Source organism: Canis lupus, chromosome 23 (assembly GCF_048164855.1).
Source record: "Canis lupus baileyi chromosome 23, mCanLup2.hap1, whole genome shotgun sequence".
Classification (NCBI taxonomy): Eukaryota; Metazoa; Chordata; class Mammalia; order Carnivora; family Canidae; genus Canis; species Canis lupus.
The window spans coordinates 49,376,450-49,394,613 of NC_132860.1; the positions used below are offsets into that span (position 1 = coordinate 49,376,450).

At 35.4% G+C, this 18,164-nt stretch overlaps 1 protein-coding gene across 4 annotated transcripts in view; it reads left to right on the forward strand.

Moving 5' to 3' along the window:
• The first annotated feature begins 960 nt into the window (after positions 1-960).
• Positions 961-18,164, forward strand: part of CNTN5 (contactin 5) — a 1,277,146-nt gene continuing 1,259,942 nt past the window's right edge. For all 4 annotated transcript variants that reach the window (XM_072795132.1, XM_072795133.1, XM_072795136.1 and 1 more), the window contains exon 1: positions 961-1,275. The gene's annotated coding sequence lies outside the window, so the exon portion shown is untranslated. The remainder of the gene's footprint in view (positions 1,276-18,164) is intronic.

Sequence of the window (18,164 nt, forward strand, 5' to 3'; positions counted from 1 at the left end):
AGAAGTGTCATGTAATTTGTGCAGCAAACCCTCCACGTCCAAGAGTCAGGAGAATTTGAGAAGGACTCGGAGCCCGAGAGGGAAGTGCCGGGGCCTCCCAGAGCCACAGCGCAGAGCCGCCACCCCGCGGGTTTACACCTGGGTCATTTTTCCAGTGACATCTCTTGCGATATAAAATTTCAGAAGAGCTGGGGTCTGAGCCTCGGCCGACTGACTCCTGCCTTAGCTCTTCAGGGCCCACACGGGGGGGGGGGGGGGGAGCCAAGGAGACTTCTACTGGGTCCTTGGAGGACACCGGCAGGTGCATGAACAAAGAGAAACGCTTCCCGGCCCGGACCCGGGAGACTGTGCAGGTGGGACGTGCGGACCCGGCCGGGCGCCCGCGCAGCCCTCGGAGCCGGAGCCGGAGCCGGAGCCGGAGCCGGAGCCGGAGCCTGAGCCGCAGCTGCGGGCGGTCCCGGCGGTCCCGGCGGTCCCCGCGGCCGGACCTGCGGGGGGCGGGGGCGGGGGGCTCCCTCCCTCCCGGGCGAGGCCCGCCCCCGCCCGCAGCCCCGCCGGTGCCCCCCGAGCGCGAAGCCCGCAGGGGCCGCGGAGCACAAGGGCGGGGGCAGGGGAAGCCTCCGCACCCGAGCGCGAAGGGAGGCGCCGTGGGCCGGGGACACGCGAGCGGACGCGGAGAACCCTGCGGGGCGGCCGGACCCGTCCGCCCGGGGACGTGCTGAACCGGCCCTTCGCGAGAGGCAGTGGGCGCGGGGCGCGGGCGGCGGGGCGGGGCGGGGCGCGGGGCGCGGGGAGGGGGGCGGGGGGCGCTCCGCGGAGGACGCAGCCAGTGCGAGGCGCGGGTGGCGGGGCGCGCGGCCGCGGAGGGGGAGGGGGAGGGGGAGGAGGGGGAGGGGGAGGAGGAGGGGGAGGACCCTCGAGCCCCACGCGGCAGCCCGAGCCGCCGCCGCGCCTGCCTCGCCTGCCTCGCAGCAGAACCGGCCTCGGAGAGGGCGCGCCTCGCTGCGAGCCGGCGGCGGCCGAAGTGCGGGTAAAGCTCGGGCGCTCGGAGGACTCACCCGGGTCGCGTGTTCGGGGAGCAGCGGGGCAGGCGGGAGGGTCGCCCCTGAAGGAGCCGGCGCCCCGCAGCCCGCCCTCCGCAGGCGCAGCAGGGCTCGAGGCACCGCGGGGTGCGCACCGAGCGGCGGAGCAGGACGGCGCGGCGCGGGCGCGGACCCCGGACTCGGACGAGGACCCGGACCAGGACCAGGACCCGCACCCGGACCCGGACCCACGGTAAGCGGCGGGCGCTGCTGGGCCGGCGGCTGCTGCCCGGGCCCTGCCTGCGCCCCGGGCGCTCACCGCCCCGACACACGCGCTTCCGCAAAGCCGTCTCCTCTGAGCCGCGGGGCCAGAATTTAACGACTGCAGCGTACAGCTTTTTTATCTCCTCTTTTCTTTTCTTTCCTTTTTCCCCCCTTTTCTTTCTTTTTTGTCACCTGCATTTTTTTTTCCTCTGCTGGGATTTTATGTCAGAAAAGTGGAAGCGAGAGCACATCTCAGCTATTTGTCTGTCCCATAACGTGAGCCCCAGGAGCGAACGCGCGGCGGCGCAGGCCAGGTGAGGGGAGGAGCCGCGCCGCAGAGCCCAACCTGCGCCCGCAGGGCCCGGCGCGCGGACCAGGGGCCCGGAAGAGGGGAGCCCACGGAGCGGGCACCTGGCGCGCGGGAACCTGCTAGGACGCAGGAGGGATGGTCTGTGAGTGCGGCTCCGTGAACTTCCAGACTCCAAAGAAAAACAGGATTTTGGATTCTGCTGAGATGCTTTCTGAATGTTTTGTAGGAGTGTGATAGATTTCCTTTAGAGGATATAAAAGTGTTCAGACATCCTTATTGAGTTTTTTATTGAAAAATGAAAGAGACTTGATTTGCATAACTAGGAACATGCTGTGAATTATATTAGCTGAGAATTACTCTGACCATCTCAAAATTTTTTGTTTAAATGATTTTATTTTTGGAAAACAAAGATCCACTAAGTATTTTCGAATTACTTTATTTTAAACTCCTATAATCTCTTTAGCACGAAAAATACAATACATCGTGGTACTTTAAATGCAGATTGGGAAGCAAAAACTTTTAAACTGTCATATGTAAAATGCCTTACCTTATTCAATTCATCTGGGTTTTTTTTTTTAATTGAAAAGATGAAATAATTTAGAGATACTATACTCCCAACTCGATTCTCACTTTTAACTGTGGAAAGGAGGGTGAAAAAAAGTAGGAGTTCATTAGGATACTAGCATTAAAAAAAGCCACAGATAAATAAACAGTAGATCAAATTTAAAAACTAATGAAAGTATAATTTATTGCTATTGAACTGTAACAGAGCTACAGAAATACAACTGTCATAGCAAGCTTAAAGGAGTTCATCATTATTGATATTGTGACCCTAAACATAAAAGAATTAGTAATGACTAGGTCATTATTTTTTTCAAAGGGCCTATAGTAAATTTTAAGCAACTTAGAAATATGCTTTTGCGTATTTTCCTGCTTCGTACTCAGCTTATTGTAAGTTGAATGTGGACCAGTATATTGAGTCTCAGTATATAACTTGACAGCTATATTTCCTCTGACTCCACTGGAAAAGCAAACAAACTCTAAAACAATATGACTGCAAGAGTATGTGACATGAAGCAAATGACTAAAAAAATACAGATATCACTTACAAAGAGCAACTGAGTCTAGTGAGGAAACACAAGCACAGAATGCAAACTTCAGAGTTAAATTAAGGAAGTGTGACATAAAAAATGAAACAGAATTTGAAAAATAACTTGAGTGTGGTGAGATGATAGTAAAGCATATTTGAAATATGCAAATATTTGAAAATCAGTGAAATATTTTTACAATAAAAGTATTTTTTTTTGGGGGGGGGGCGGGGGTTAGCCAAGACTTTAAATTGTTCTGAAGTTTAAAACTTCTGAAAACTAAGAAATGAGAAAAACTGCTAATTTTAATTTTTTGTTTGATTATATATACAATTGAGTAAGAAGTTAGAATTCTCAAAGTTAGAAGAATAATATTTACCCTGATAGGTTAACTAAATCCCAGACTTTGTCTATAAACTGTGAGGCACATGTTACACCACAGTATATTTAGAAATAGATGTGGGAAAGTACAATTGTGGTATTTGTTAAATGGATTGCGGAAATATCTTAATATTTCCCTGCCAAAGCAATCCTTCAACCATGAGGTCGCCTGAAATCTTTATTAGGTTAGCAAGATTAACTAAAATCAAATAATGAACCTACACATAGGCTATGTTTATTTAACAAAATGAGTAAAAATTAGTTGCTTGACACGTTTACTTCAATTTTATGGGTCAAATTAAGTAAAGCTGTTTATTAAAATGGCTAATATCTGTTTCTTTAAATGCATTTTTTAATTTAACAGTTTAGAAAAAAACTTAACTCCTTTAGGTTAGAGGTTAGAGTATGGTTTACTTTCAAAACTGATTTAGTGATAAGGACCAGAGAGTGTCAGTAAAGGGTAGTGGGCTCTCCAGATAAAAGTAATGGGATGATGTACTGGCCGAGTCATTTTGGAATCTCTTACTTCTAGAGAAAACAAAAGGTATATTTTTTTTGTGAATTTAGAAAAAACAAAAAACAAAGAAACTTTCCTGGATGGCTATAATAGTATAGCGATGATTTGACTACATTTAAATTCCACTGACTAAAACAAGTTTTATAGCAACATTTAGTGATTCCCCATTCATCAAAAATTAATTTAGGATTTAATGAGGCCAAGATGTTTAAAATGTGATTTGCTACCACACATATTTTGATAAACTATATAGTCTTCAAACTACGTATTTTCTTAAAATTTTACTTAGAGGTTGGGAATTTATCTTAAACAGGTCCATATATTTATATAATTGGTGTCTTAAATCTCTGACTTTAAGATCTCAGATTTATTTAACTCCTTTTACATACAATAAGAGATGTGTGTATTTCTGACAAGATACTGGATTAGTGCTGTAAGGCTGTGCTAATATGTCACATGAACTTCTTAGCACTTATAGCAGGGATGAGGCTGGTCGGAAGCCCAAAGCAATAGAATCTTTGCAGAGGTCTATTTTCTGAGCATTTGTAATCAATAATTCTACATTAGAGATTGGTGCATTTTAAAAAGTAATGAAGCCTATAAAACTCCTTAATATAATATTTAGGTTTAAAAACTATTGTGAACCATGTATGTCTCATCTCTCTAACTATACCCAATTAATTTGTCCTTTTATGATTTATTGATATCCAAATGTGTAAATGTTAGAAGGGTTCTGATAAACAGAATAATATCAGTTGATATCTTTTCCAGACACTTGAACGATCTTTTAGTTATTTTCATTAAGAATGAATACAACACATTTAATAGTATCTCATTGATATAGTGTATGAGAGAAATTTTTAAATTGTTTTATTGTATATATTTACTTTTTAGAAAGATGGTTTTATAATTAAATTCTTTCATCAAAGTCATTTGGCAGTATCAAAACATACACCATGAATTTGGTAAAAGACCATGTATTTAACTTCATTTATGTTTGATCTATTACAAATATATGTATAAGCCAACTATAGAGCATTTTCATACAAATCAATCCTTTAAATTAAGACACAGGTCTTTAATTTCACATTCCAGAGTATTAGACATTGTATTTTTGACGTTATAGCCTTCTTAAACATCAGCTCATAAGACTTAAAATTATGGAAGCTCCTCTTTTTAGTTTTTCAGGGAAATGGAAGGCCAGCAATAGGGCATAAAGCAATCCTGGAAAATAAATCAAAGTTTTATCTTTTAGGGACATCAAAAAATCAATGAATCCACAATTTCTTAATCTAATATAAAATTGTGTGAAAATCATCATTCTCGAGAAATTTTAGAAAGTATGTTCTTTTCCCATGAGTTTCTTAAGCTGGAATTCCTTGTGATCATTATCATTTTTAAATAATTCCAAAAACGTTTCATTGGATGCATTTGACAACTCAGGTGTAAAATTGATTTTTTTTTTTTTCTGGTCTTCTCAGTGATTCCTTAAAAATCCTTAGTGACCTAAAAAACTTGCTTCCTTGTAGATACCACTTTTATTTATTTTTAGTAAGTGGATTTCTCTTAAAAGATCCAGCAGGACTTGCACATTTTTTTTCTTGTATCAGTTGTGGTTCTAAGTACTTCCTTTATTTGTATAAATGAAAAAAATGTTGAGATCCTGATAGAAAATAAAATACTAATATAGTTGTATGAGCTATCCTGAAAGCATACCTTTATAGTTTGTGTCTTTACTCTAAAAAAATATGGACATGCTTAAGGATTAAAGTAACAAATTGAACATTCATTATCCAAAATTTAAACAATTGTCTATCTGGGCAATGAGGGAAATACAAGTATTTTGTTTATGAGCGTTCCAAAACTCTCTTTTCTGACCATTGCCTAGGAAAGTATAATTATATACATAAACATTGTATGGGGCTGGGACAGGAATCTGCTTCTTATTATCATTCTTATAGCAGTTAAATGCTCATGAAGATGATTTCATCCTCCATTGTGATCAATAGCAACTATAGCATAGGGAGCTTAGCAAGAGAAATTACGTTAATCACTTAGGTGATGAAAGGTGTATTAAAATTTTCTTCTTATCATAATATTGGCAGAAACATTCACTATGAACCTAAAAAACTAAGGAGTTCTTACTAAGAGAGGTATTATAACAGGATAATTACAGTTTTAATGTGTTTGGAGCTATAGACATTTTAAAATGTATTTTCAGAAAGATTTCATTAGTTTCAGGAGTTTGTATTTATGAGAAAACTAGTGGAGAAATGTTTTATTTATTTGGTGAAAAATTTATTTGTAAGTACATAAAATTTCATCTTATTTTCTAAAATGTTTAATTCCTTATTTAAAAGCATTAAAGAACTTTCCTGAAGCTGAACCAAATATAATATAAACCAAATATAAATATTTTAATTCTCCTAGGTTCTCTCATTTCAAATTTATATAAAAAATTCACTTTTCAGTTATATTTACTGAGATACTGTTGTAATTTATAGTCTCAGAAATGGCAATTAGGTGAAATCCCTGGTGAATAAGATGAATACTAATTAGAAAACAAAGGTGAATGACAGTAGGAATTTAACAATGACTTCTTGTCTTCTAGAAATACATTTTTATTTAATTAACATTTCATGGTCATTAATATGAAATTGTTTCCTGTGCACCTAAATGAATTTAAGGATTCACAAATGTTTCTGAGATTAGAAAAGCTCTCATATTGAATTTTGTTAGATTTTTGTGTTCTGACTTATTGTGTTATTTTGGAAGCTTTCCTCTTCATATTCTTTTCTAAAAGATGTAGACTAATCTCATTTCTCGTATTCAAAAATTCATAGAACAATTTGTTAGTGATCATTATTTTTTTTCTAATTTTTAGTACATTTAATGACAGGAACTTCATAAGTCATATCATTTGTAACAGATTTGAAACATTAAGCTTCATACTTCAATTTAATACTCTTTCTCATTCAGTGCTGGTGTTCTATTGGCAGTACCTGAGTTAGGGAATGAGCTTCTAATGCTAAGATAACCATCTCATTAAAAATAACCACAGACCTCATGAGTCATGGATGATACAAATTATCAGGACAACTAGGAAAAAGTGACAGAAAAATATCATTTAGTGTTGGAAGGAGCCATACAGAGTTCATATTTTCACATATTATCACAGAGAGTAATAAACAGAGATATAAAGAGATGAAGTGACCTGTTCAACATTACTTTTAATGCAGAAGATAGAATTAGAGCCCTCCTCTTAAATTTCTGAGTCAGAGCTTTTCTAGTTTATATTTTTTTTTTTGCTATGGAAATCTTAATTATTTTTATATCTATTAAATCAATATTAGGACATCATATATATAATTTCCTTGTTACCGTTGAGGACCTGTAAAACATTTTCTTTTAAGATTAGAAAATTTAAAATTGAAATATGTTAACTCATAGGAGACAGCTATACTCACAGTCTCTTAACCAAGAACTGAGTATCTAGACAACATAATTGCCGGATATAAACTTTTTCATAATGAACTTAGTGTGCATTCAACAGTTAAATAGGAGATTTTCGACAGTTTCAGTTAGGAAGCCCAAGGACTCGAGTAAGAAAAGAAATGAAGGGGGATACCTGGGTGGCTCAGCAGTTTAGTGCCTGCCTTCGGCCCAGGGCCTGATCCTGGAGACCTGGGTTCGAGTCCCACATCCGGCTCCCTGCGTGGAGCCTGCTTCTCCCTCTGCCTGTGTCTCTGCCTCTCTCTCTCTGTGTCTCTCATGAATGAATAAATAAAATCTTTAAAAAAAGAAATGAAAATGATTTTTCCACTATATATTTATAAAGTACTGTCCTTTTTATTTTTTTAAAGATTTTATTTATTCATTCATCAGAGACACAGAGAGAGAGAGACACAGGCAGAGGGAGAGGCAGGCTCCATGCAGGGAACCTGATGTGGGACTCGATTCCGGGATTCCAGGATCACGACCTGGGCCGAAGGCAGGCACTAAACTGCTGAGCCATCCAGGGATCCCCAGTACTGTTCTTTTTTTATTATTATTATTTTGGTTATTTTTTTTCTCCTGGACTGGCATTTTTTGGGGGTTTTTCATCTTTGCTTTTTTTAGTAATACATGATTGATGGGACAGCAAGGTGAAATAGTCAATGAGGTGTGTGAGAAAATGTTCCTTTATGTTGGCAAATTTGGATAAAATTTAAATCGTGGATTTCCTTAAGATAATAATGATTGGGAAAATTTAATAAAATACAAAGCTAAAAATGAGTCTAGAAATAGATACTATTCTTCTGAGTTTTAGAATTCAAATATCAACTTTTATAAAAACTCTAGTTTTAGTATTGTAATACTAAAGGAAGTTAATACAGAACAAATCTGAGTCTGTAATAGTATGTAGTTTATCATTGTGCCTGAACCAAAGTTCATCCATGCTTAATTTTAATAATGTGATTTAATTATTTAGAGAATTAAGTCTGGGAAGGAACTTAGTTTTCACTCCAATATGTACTGTAAGATATAAGCTTTAAGTTTTCTGTCTACCAAAATACTCTATTTTTGTATAAAGCACAATGCTGTCCTAATTGTGGAAAGCAATATTGATATATAGACCATGAGCTAAAAAAATTTCTCTGGTAGAACTGAACATAAACTATGAAATGAGCATAGTGCAATTCAAGTGGAAAGGCAGTTACACATTGCTGGGTTTCTGATACAGCATTATCTCTCAAACCTATCATTGTTACATATGACAACAGATTTTTGTGTGTGTGTCCATATGAGCTGACTTCATATTTTAAGACTCTTGTTTCCTTCAAATACTGAATATCTAACAGTGACAAGTATAGTGAAGACGAACTAAAAGACTGTCTAAAACGATTAATGTCTCACCTGAAATTTTTTTACTTTATGCATATAGTCAACATTTGCAAATAACTAGTAGAAAATATATATTCTCTAAGTCCAATGAATAAGTGGTCCTTAATATTCTTTGAATTTTTACTTTCTTTGGATATTTACTTACCTTTACCTTTGAATTCTCCAGTATTTAAAAAAAACAATAACTTTAACAAGAAAGAGTGGTTATTTAAGATTTAAGTTAAATGATCCAGAATTGATTTTATGAAAATACACCAGATTAACTGTGTTTAAGAAGTTATGACTGTATTTGTTTTTCATTTTTAAAATAGTCTTGTTAGTATATTAACTCAATGAGTTGCATTAATAAAAAGTCATTTCTTTACATTTAAAGCCATTTCTACATTATTTCATGCACTCAAATGGTCTAGTGTGTGCATTTGTAGTTAAGTAAAAATTAAAGGGGGATAAATAGTTTATAAGCTGGTGGAGGAAATAAGCACATAGGGTGAGTGTAATTCAATGTGAAATGTGCAGTGATGGAGTTATATACAGCTAAGATGCAAATGCTCAAAATGTTCTCCTTTTAGAGACTGCTGTTAGTTTTTGGCTACTGAGTCTTTCCAGCTTGGAGTATTTCACGCTAGCCTTGGCTCTCTGATTGCTGCATTTACTTCCTACTGCATAAGTTATTTTGAAGTAACTTTGATTCCAAGACTCACCCAACCACTTTAAATGAATGCTGTGTTTTTCTACATCTCATTACAGTGCTAACTTTAGCATCTTAGAACCATCTAGTGTCTCTGATAATACAGTTAAGTCTGAGGTAAAATGAATGTGGTTTGCTTCGAATCTATGAAAAGATACCTTTCTTAGATGTGATTATAAATAAGCTTGATTTCCTTCAGTTAGTAAAGTATAGGATATTGATGGTGCTGTAAAGCTTATTTTATGGGGTTGGGTTAACTGCAAAGCTAATGCAGCTTTACTTACACAGCCCCTTCCACGTAGGAATAATAGCACCAGAGCAGAAATAAACATGTTTTTAAACAATATTTTGCTACAATAAAATATCTAATATAGAGAGGGCAGTATGGATTAGAGGATTTGGTGTTTGAATTTTAGGGTTCAGTCATAGCTCTGCAACTTGTTAGATGTTTAATTTTAGAAGAGTTATTTCAGCTTGCTTTACATGCAATACTAGGATAATAACTGTCATGAAGTTGTGATAATATTAATATATATGAAAAAAAATCTACTTTTCAATGATGCAAATGAAAGTGTTAGAAAAAACAAAAACACAAGTCTAGGAAGAAAATTTGTTTTCAACTTCAATATGCAAGATATTATAAGATACAAGCTTTAAGCTATCTGTCTACCAAAATATTTTTATATGCGATACAGTGCTGTACTAACAGTGAAAAGCCGTAACATTAAGATGTACAGACTATGGGCACTTAAAGATTATTCTGTGTATCTTCTCATTTATTAAATAATTTACTTAGAAAGGCATTTCTTACAAAATTAGTATACACAGTGCCACTTACTTTTGGCAATTCAAACGATGTGAGAGCTTTGATCTCAGGCAACGGAGACTTGGAAAATTGTCAGTCCAGATACAACTTGATAAGAAACTTAAGAAAGTGTACTAGGAACCATAATCATTGATATTTTGGTCTCACATTCTGAAGACATGGGAGGAACAGAAATAGTCATTGTAGGGGCGGATTAAACTGATTCCCCTAGACGAAATGAGAAGTACTAAGACTTGAAGGAAGTTTCAATTATGGGTTGGCAAAGAATCTTTTCAGTTGGTGGGAAGAGAGGCAGAAACAAGATAGATGTGTAGAAGGAAGTATGAAAATTAATTAATGCAAAATAAACCCCATTTTGTAATGCAAAGAGAGAAGTTTAAATATATCAAATAAGATGTAAAGGATTCTAAGAGACAGATGAAGGATTGGGATTTTGTTCAAAAACAATATGATAATTAGTTCATTTCAAGATTAAATGGCATTTAAGATGAAGGTCAGCCCAAGTTTTACCCCTAACTGTGACCTGGGAAATTCAGTGCCTCAGTGTATTCATCTCTCAAGCAAGACACTTAAAATCAATAAATGTAAAGGATTTTCCGGGAGGTTTTAATACACTGTAATTCAATGACCATGTGCATTACGGGATTTTGATAAAGGGAAAAATTGAAAGAAAAAGAATTGTTGGTGTTGACAGATAAATTTAGCATAGATTCCACCAAACACAGATAATGAGACAGATCTCATTCATAGCATCTAGGGAGGCCATGGAAAAAGCATGGACTTGTTACTACTACCCAGATTCTATCCTGACTCAACAGCTTCCCCGTATATCCAAAACCCTTTCCAAACTTCTGTTTCTTTACTTGTAAAATAGTAATATTAATTACTAATTAATTAATATTAATTACTATTTTACAGATTTTTTTTGTAAGAAGGAAATAAAACTGTAGATTTAGGAGTCAAAATTATTTCCTTCATATCTTTAGGTACAGTTATTTACATTTTTTTAATGCTCAGGTTCAAGAAATATTTGAAGAGAGAAAAGTCATTTGAACTTTTTATAAATACACATAGGTATAATCAGTCTAATTTTCCAAATATGGGGAAAATCACTTATTTTATTGGCAGAAGCTTGTGTATTTGATGATAATAAGATATTTTCTTTTCTTTTCATGCTCTTATTTTCCTTGCACATATTTAAAGAGGTTTATTGTTTTGGATCTTTTTATTATATTGTGTTTTGCTTTGTCTGACAAAGGAAGTCTGTGATGTCCTTATACAGAATTATTTAGAACATTAATTATATTTTGGTAGGACAGGAGATGTTCAGCTATTGTTTAAATACCATGTGATTTCAAAATGATACAGATATATTCATTTGAAAATAGTAAGTTCCTCTGATTATTTTCTCCTTTCACTTTTATTGTATGTTTTGTTACTTAAAAAATAATTTTATGAATGTGGCTCATGATGCAAATATTATGCCTAACAACACAAACTCATCAAAACAACTAGAAACTACAGTCTTTTAAATTGTGAATTGTCAGTAGATTTTACAGCTAACATAAAAAGATTTCATTTCAGTTTGCAAACATTTTACAGGCTTTTTTTAAAAGTGATATTTAGATATAATATTTTGGCTTGGTTTCTGTGACAATAAAAGTAAAGATGTTTTCGGATTAATATGAATTATGTGCCACTTAAAATTTATATATATATATATGTATATATATATAATTTGTGCATATATATATATATATATATGCTTTGTATATGTACAGCTAATCAAAATCTTCCTCAATGGGCAGACGGGGTGGCTCAGTGGTTTAGCACTGCCTTCAGCCCAGGGCATGATCCTGGAGACCCGGGATCAAGTCGCACGTCAGGCTCCCTGCATGGAGCCTGCTTCTCCCTCTGCCTGTGTCTCTGCCTCTCTCTCTGTGTGTCTCATGAATAAATAAATAAAATCTTAAAAAAAATCTTCCTCAAATATTTACTGATTATGTTACTATTGCAGAGAGTTTAATACAGTAAAGAAAATTGAAAGAAAGAAGTCTCATAAAAAATAGTCTTTTTCAAAACAAATGTGATAAGACTATACTGGTTGTTGAGGAAAAAAGGAAGGTTGAGAAAGCCACAAAGCTGACAGGAGAGGGAGCTGACAGAAAGGGATTTTACACTGTTCTATAAGGAAGTGTTTACTTAAATAAATGAGATACTTAAATAAATGAACAGGGTTGCTATTTCATCTGAAACAAAGATGTCTTTTTATCTTTTCTGCATGTGTTTGTCTTAGAAGATAATAGGCTTTAGATATAAATGCATGGTTGATTTTGCCAGATTGAATATTGAAATGCCATTTATTCAAAAATATATAGTTGCCTTGATAAATATTAATTTAGGAGAGAGAAATGGTAGTGTTTTCATTCTCATTACTTCTCTTCTTTAGATATCCTGCATGAAATATCTCCTACATATGAGAACTTCAATAGATATTTTAAAGTTAAGAAAACTATTTTGAGGCACCCGGGTGGCTCAGTCAATTATGTGTCTGACTCTTGGTTTCACCTCAGGTCATGATCTCTGTTGTGGGATGGAATTGCAGAGTACTCAGTGCAGTGTCTACTTCAGATTCTCTCTCCCTTTCCCTCTCACCCATGCTCTTGCTCTCTGTCTCTCAAATAAGTAAATAAAATCTAAAATAAATAAATAAATAAATAAACAAAAAACTATCTTGATTTATTTTCAGATTAACTACCTTTTGTAAATCTAATCTCTATTTGGTTAAGTGTTTGTCTTTAATGTTTAGGCAGATGGTGGAGTTCAATTTCTTTTTTTATATAAAGAAATTACTTTATTATTAGTTTCTTTAGGTCTTTTATTTCAAACACATTAGGATAATTTAAGTTTTCTCATGAAGAAAAAAAAACTCAAATAACAAATGTATATGGTTGTCTAGTTTTTTTTTCTCCTAGGTTTCTCCTAAAAAATAATACATTGTTTTAAGGAGTAATTTAAAGAATATTTTTTTTTTTTGTAGAGGAATAACTTTAATAACAAATGATAATTGTAATTTTCTTCCCAACCCTTGATTGGTAAAGAATGAAATGGTAAGAATTACTTTTAAGGTAATCCTGAGATACTTTTTGTGAGATTATGAATGATCTGCTCTGTTGGAGTTTTGTCAGCCTGATAACTGCATGACAAAACAGCTAGCACAAGTCAGAGTTTTGATCAAATGAATACTGTTGTCATCATCTGTTTTTTTATCCTGACACTGACTTGACAATGAGCAGTATAAAAATAGCTTAATGAAAGCTGACTATCTGCCCTAAAATTTCTTCTAGTTTTACCCTTCACAAGTAGCCATCATCAACAGGCTTTTATACATGAATCCTTGTAGAAAATTTACCTTTTGGGATGCCTGGGTGGCTCAGCAGTTTGATCATCTGCCTTAGGCTCATCCAGGATTGAACCCGCATCAGGCTTCCTGCATGGGGCCTGCTTCTCTCTGCCATGTCTCTGCCTCTCCTTATGTCTCTTAGGAATAAATAAGCAAAATCTTAAAAAAATAAAATGTATCTTTTTTTCTTAAAATAATTTTGGGTGTCTACATAATAATTCAAAAATGTATATACATTTTGAATACTAGAGGGGATCCCTCGGTGGCTCAGTGATTTAGCACCTGCCTTCAGTCCATGGCATGATCCTGGAGTCCCGGGATTGAGTCCCACATAAAGCTCCATGCATGGAGCCTGCTTCTCCCTCTGCCTCTATCTCTGCCTCTGTCTCTCTCTGTCTCTGTGTCTCTCATGAATAAATAAATAAAATCTTTAAAAATTTTTTTGAACACTAGACTATTTAATGATAAAGCAATTTATATAAATAATTTTTTCCTTAATTTTTTTCAATTAATTTTTATATGCAAGGAAAATGTGAAATAAAAAATCCTTATATAGGGATTTTTACATAAGTATACGTAGATCTAGAAGTAAAATTGAGAAGGTCATTGAGAATGTGCATTTAAAATTTTGGTTTTAGTGCCAAATTCCTCTCTACAGTGATGGTTCTAGTTAGCACTTCCACCAACAATGTTTTTAGAATGCCTATCACTCCATATTTGGAATATTCTCATGTTTATAAAATAGTTCTTAATCTTAAATTACTACCTAGCCCCAATTTAACTCTATTGAGTTGAATTTTTTTTCTTACTCTCTTTACACACTAACTGAAACCTAGAAAGAAGTGGCAACAGAAGTCAATTAAAAAATGATTTGAGGCATTGCTCAATTTTCTAGGAAATAAAATTGCACCTTGTGAAAAGTGAAAGATATTTGTGTAAATAACAGTGTTTCCTCTCTCCTCCACCACATGCAAAAGATCAGGTGGAGGTATGAGAAAGAGAAGACAGTTCTATTTGGGTAGAGCAGAAGAAGGCTTCAAGCAAGAAAAAGTTCTGGATAAATGAACCTTCTCATATTCAAAGCAGCATTCTAAATCTTACCCAGCAGTGGTTCAGGGCATCTTTCAGTATAAGAACGTCTCCAGATTGTTGTTTTTGTTCCTTTTTTGAATTATTTTACAGCTAATTTTAAGATAATGAAAAGGAAAACTTTATGATGGAAGATGATGTACCATACATTATGTCTGAATTTCACCATTGAATCAAATCACAAATAGGACTAAGTAAAATGTCCCATCTATAACTAAAATCAATTATAAACTTAATTCTTGGTTGTAGTTATCATATAAAATTCTATCTCAATTCCACAAATTAATAACTAGCTAAAATTTCATGGTTTTCTAACCAGATACCAAAGTTGGTATAAGAATAAATAATTAATTGAAAGCTGAAAAGACATTTCCTGTATCTTTTCAATATATATATTTTAAACTGTCTTAGATAACTCTTTTGGGGTCTAGTTTAAAATAATAATGTGGAATGTAAGAAACAAAACAAATGAATAAAGGCAAAAGAGAGAGAGAGAGGCAAACCAAGAAACAGCCTCTTAACTACAAAAAACAAACTGATGGTTACCAGAGGGGAGATGAATGGGGGATGGATGAAGGGTGATGGGGTTTAAAGTGTGCACCTGTTGTGGAAGTGTTATATTAAGTCACTATACTCTGTCTGAAACTAATATTACACTCTGTGCTAAGTAACTGGAACTTAAACAAAAACTTAAAAAATAATAAAAAAAATAAAATTACCATGTTCTTAAAATATTAGTTTAAAAATATTTTTTTCCCATTCTGGTATATCTTTTTGGTAGCTAGATTAAAAATTTAGTTTGTAAATTCAATGTCATAAGGTCATTAAAATATTAGTAATAAAAAAGAGTAGTAAATAGGTTTTAGGAGAATAAAAGGAAAGAAAGAAAATCCGAAGAAGTCCAACAAGCTAAAGGCATTTACAAGCTTTTCAGATCATTAACTACATTTAAGTCGAGATATGCTATTATCTCCTTTATTCCTTGTGTTTCTTTATTCTTTATCCTAAGATGCCATTCTCTGGACAACTTTCTTCCAAACAAGAAGTTTGTGTCACCAATAGGAAATACTATTGAACTTCATAAAGGCTTCAATTCTTATTTTTTCCATCACTAAATAAACTCAGAAAGGCCAAGTTGCTGTTCATCATATTCTATCTGCCTCAACAGAAAACGCTAAAAGTAAAAATCAAATGGAAGACCAAGAAATCTTTATTGTAATTAGGGAAAAAGAGAATTTACAGCTGTCAAACACAAAAACACTAGCTAGAATCACAAAAATTCCAATGGAATTGGAAATTCCATCTTCTCATCTCTGAGATTTTACAGAATGGTGGGCAGTTGCTCAATAAGAGAAAGGGTGGGTTAATGTATACACTCGCTGCTGAACACTAAATCCAAAAGCAGAAAAGAAACCAATTGTTAAATTAGCTTCTGTGGTCCTTGAGGTGAGAAATAGATGGCCTGAAGGAATCAGCAGTACTCTACCAAATATTTAAAAGGAATATTTATTTCATGGCGTCCCTAAACTTCTATGAAAAAAGGAGATTTTTATATTAAACCCATATGTAGCATTTTAGAGTATCAGGAAAAAACTCAAGTACATTTCATGTACTCATTATAATTTGTTCAACAATTTGAGGCAATGCGTTTTTTAGGATGGCACTGGGGTGGGGGATTTATCCTCTATTTGGTTTCACAGTTTCAAAAGGCACAAAACCAATTTGATAAAAAAAATTAGTAGGTATTTGCTCAGCAGTAGAAGGATGGGGATTTGGAAGCTGGGCTACCATTACTAAGGCACAACTTAGGGAAAATTACTGGAAAAAAAGGTGAAGGTACAACACAAATATATGTATATTTTGAGAGAAAAATAAGAAACTGTAATTTGATAAGTAGAACCAAAACCATTTTGTTTCTATATTTATATGCTTTTTTAAAATTTCAAGGACTATGAAAACTCTCAAAAATTGCAGAAGAAATTACTAGACTTTGAAAACACTCCTGCTTATCATGAAAATAATTATATACATTTTATTGGATATAAAATATTGTACTTGCCTGATTAATTAGCATAACCTGATATTTAGATATTTAGATAATATTTAGTGTCATTATTCTAGGCTTTATATTTAGCAATTAACTGCACTTCTTTCCACATAGCTTACATTTTAAAAACCTGAAGCTCTAAAAATTCAAAGAAAAAATATTAAGAGATCATTTAAAAATAAAAGTAAAAGTAAAAGTGAGTACAATTCATTTCAGCTTGGGTATATTTGCAATTTATTAAATGCAAGGCAATTTGACGTATGCATGGAACAAGCATAGTTTTACATATTAGTAATATATCAACTTCACTCTAAAGATAGATCAAAGTCTCACAATATTCTTTGTTTCTTCTTTCTTTCTTTCTTTCTTTCTTTCTTTCTTTCTTTCTTTCTTTCTTTCTTTCTTTCTTTCTTTCTTTCTTTCTTTTTCTTCCTTCCTTCCTTCCTTCCTTCCTTCCTTCCTTCCTTCCTTCCTTCCTTCCTTCCTTCCTTTCTTTCTTTCCTCTTTCTTTCTTTTCTTTTCTTTTCTTTTCTTTTCTTTTCTTTTCTTTTCTTTTCTTTTCTTTTCTTTTTTTTCTTTTCTTTTCTCTTTCTTTCTCTTTCTTTCCTTCCTTCCTTCCTTCCTTCCTTCCTTCCTTCCTTCCTTCCTTCCTTCCTTCCTTCTCTTTCTTTCTTTCAAGTGAGGGAGAGAGAGAGAGAGAGCAGGAGCAAGAGGAGGGGCAGAAGGGAAATGCAGACTCCTTGGGGAGCAGGGAGCCTAGCACAGGGTTGGATCCCAGGACCCTGGGATCATGACCTGAGCTGAAGGCAGATGCTTAACTGACTGAACCACCCAAGCACCCCACAATATCCATTATTTAAATGGTTTTGTTGATCCATATATAGAGATATCGTTCGTATATGCATTCAACTACCTTTTATGGTAAAAAAAAAAGAGCTATGACAAATCTGAAGTATTTAGTGTAAACATTTTTTTAGTCACAATTTGAGAGCTTGTTATAAATTAAAACAAACTGCAAAATGTAATTAATGCCCTTCTATATAACATTGTGATAATAATAATAGCAATTTAAGAGAAACTGACCCAAATCTAAGAAGAGAAAACAACGTAACTTTGTTTTAACTTGAATTACTCTTCTCAAATCTAAAACTCTACTCATTTCTTGTTTATTCAGTGAGAACACAAAACTTAATAAGATATGAGCCCTCCTTGGCCTTGAATTTTCAGACACCACCTTATATTTCACGGAGTAGGTATTTACCATCAAGAATGAACTCTATCATATTAGAATAATTAGGAAGTATACTATCTAAAGATTAGGTGTGGTATATTTAGCTAAAGAACAATAATAAAGTATAATGCCTTATATTAAGGAATGGTCATTTGATGTAAATGAAAAAAAATTATTCAGGGTTCAAAGAGATACCTCTATGAAGAAAAGGGTCTGGCTGAAATGCTGTGGGGCCTGACACCAAAGGGAGCTATGGATCTTGATAAATTTAAATGTAAATGAAAATAGACTACAGGGAGAATGCTATTTTAGAAAGTAGGTATAGCTACAATTTAATTCCTTAATGTAAAGTGTAAAGCATTAATTCTTTAATGTAAAGTTACAATTTAATTTGTTAATGTAAATTCTTTAAAG